Source organism: Euprymna scolopes, chromosome 41 (assembly GCF_053919585.1).
Source record: "Euprymna scolopes isolate OS-2025 chromosome 41, ASM5391958v1, whole genome shotgun sequence".
NCBI classification, from domain to species: Eukaryota; Metazoa; Mollusca; class Cephalopoda; order Sepiida; family Sepiolidae; genus Euprymna; species Euprymna scolopes.
The window spans coordinates 3,107,027-3,108,951 of record NC_136522.1 but is presented as its reverse complement, the minus strand read 5'-3'; the positions used below and the strand labels follow the sequence as shown (position 1 = coordinate 3,108,951).

General features: G+C 36.5%; 1 pseudogene; it reads right to left on the bottom strand.

Moving 5' to 3' along the window:
• Nucleotides 1–1,467: 1,467 nt before the first annotated feature.
• LOC145266744 (5S ribosomal RNA) lies at nt 1,468–1,584 on the bottom strand (annotated as a pseudogene).
• Between the last annotated feature and the right edge of the window lie 341 nt (nt 1,585–1,925).

The window sequence follows — 1,925 nt, the reverse complement described above, 5'->3', positions numbered from 1 at the left end:
TTTTTGGATTTCAGGACTTGAGATGGAAGACCAAGCAGAAAACTACCGATATCTGATGTTTTTTTTTTTATTACAGAAAAGAAAAATAAGGTACAGAAATTTGGGGTTTGTATTACTGTACACATAGATTCGAAAAAGTTGTCAAAAAACAAATATATAACAAATAAATGTTATCAAAGGCAAGATAAGTTACTTTTCTACCAAACTGGATATACTTTTCGTGTTTTTATTCAATGTAACATGTTTATTCAGCTCGAAAAACATGCAGTGTTTACCGATGTATTGGAAAATTCAAAATGGCGGCCGACTCTCTCTTAAACACGGTAAGTTCGAGAAAAGGTGTTATAAATAATAAACTAGACAAAATACTATTAAAAAAACACCGAATATATGTCAACCTATGTCACGGTAATATATATTGAGCGAATTTCTAACAGTATTTTGTCTAGTTTATTATTTAGAACACCTTTTCTCGAACTTACCGTGTTTAAGAGAGAGTCGGCCGCCATTTTGAATTTTCCAATACATCGGTAAACACTGCATGTTTTTCGAGCTGAATAAACATGTTACATTGAATAAAAACACAAAAAATATATCCAGTTCGGTAGAAAAGTAACTTATCTTGCCTTGATAACATTTATTTGTTATATATTTGTTTTTTGACAACTTTTTCGAATCTATGTGTACAGTAATACAAACCCGAAATTTGCATAAAAAGGTATGTCATGTGTATGGGGAGAACGTTGTCAGAGAACAGGTGTGGCAGAAATAGTTGCCTCGATTCCAGAAAAGGAAGTTTTACAGTGAGAGATTATCGCCCTGACCGGCCAAAGATGATCGATGGTGAGCACGCGGAAACTGTAGTTCGACAAGAATACTGTTTGACAACTAGACAAATCGCAGATATACTTGATCATGTTTACAAATTTGAAGAAGCAAATAAATTCAGATGAACCAATGTTTTAGGTAAAAGAACGAGGTTCATCTCTTTTTTTTTCTTTGATTAGGCACCACCACTTATCAAGGCCCAAAGGCCACTCGAGGATAAAGGTTAACGAGCATCAGGTGGTCAGCGAGACACCATCGTGATGATCAGTAATGGTGGAAATTGGGTAGGGCTTATTTGACTACGAGAACGGGTCAAAAAGAATTTGTTTAGATTGAACTTGAAAACGACCATGTTATAGTCTGCTGGGAAGCAGTCCCGCGGTATTGTGTTCCACAGACGAGCAATTCTAGAAAAGAAATATGCTCAAAGAAGTTTTGTTTAGTTTTAGGTTGGTGTGTCGATGCCTCCGTTCAGTTTCGAAAGACAAAGGATACCCCCTGTAGGGACAGTTGCAAGTGTAATTGTGAGGCAAAGGTTGCAAAATCTACAACCACACCTCTCCTGAATCGGCACTGATTGAGTCCAGCGGCAATGGGAAGACCAGGACGACTGGAAACAATGCCGAGATAAGCGGAGAGCACATACAGCACCTGGAAGTTCCAAATGGTCACCCATCTGGTACTGGCCAGGCGCATCGTTGTTTAACTTCGGTGATCTGACGGGAACCGGTGTGTCAACGTGATTATGCCGTATAAGCAAATAAACAAATAAATAAAATATAGAAGTAAAACAAAAAATAAAACGAACGAATTTCTGGCGAATCCAATAAAATGTTGACCTTTTTGTGCACTTCTCACTTACAATCACGACCAACTTCCCAACAACAAGTTGTGGGAGCAAAACACTTCTATTGCTAAGTTTGTTCTTTTAGTGTTTTTTTTCTTCTTTCTACAGAATTGGGATGAGATTTTCGAAAATCATAAAACTGACTTTCACATGAAAACAATGGTATCTACGTATTCCTCGTATTTTTAAGATGATTATATCCAAAAATTACGAAAATCGATAAGGTAGAAAATTATTTATTAACGAAAAT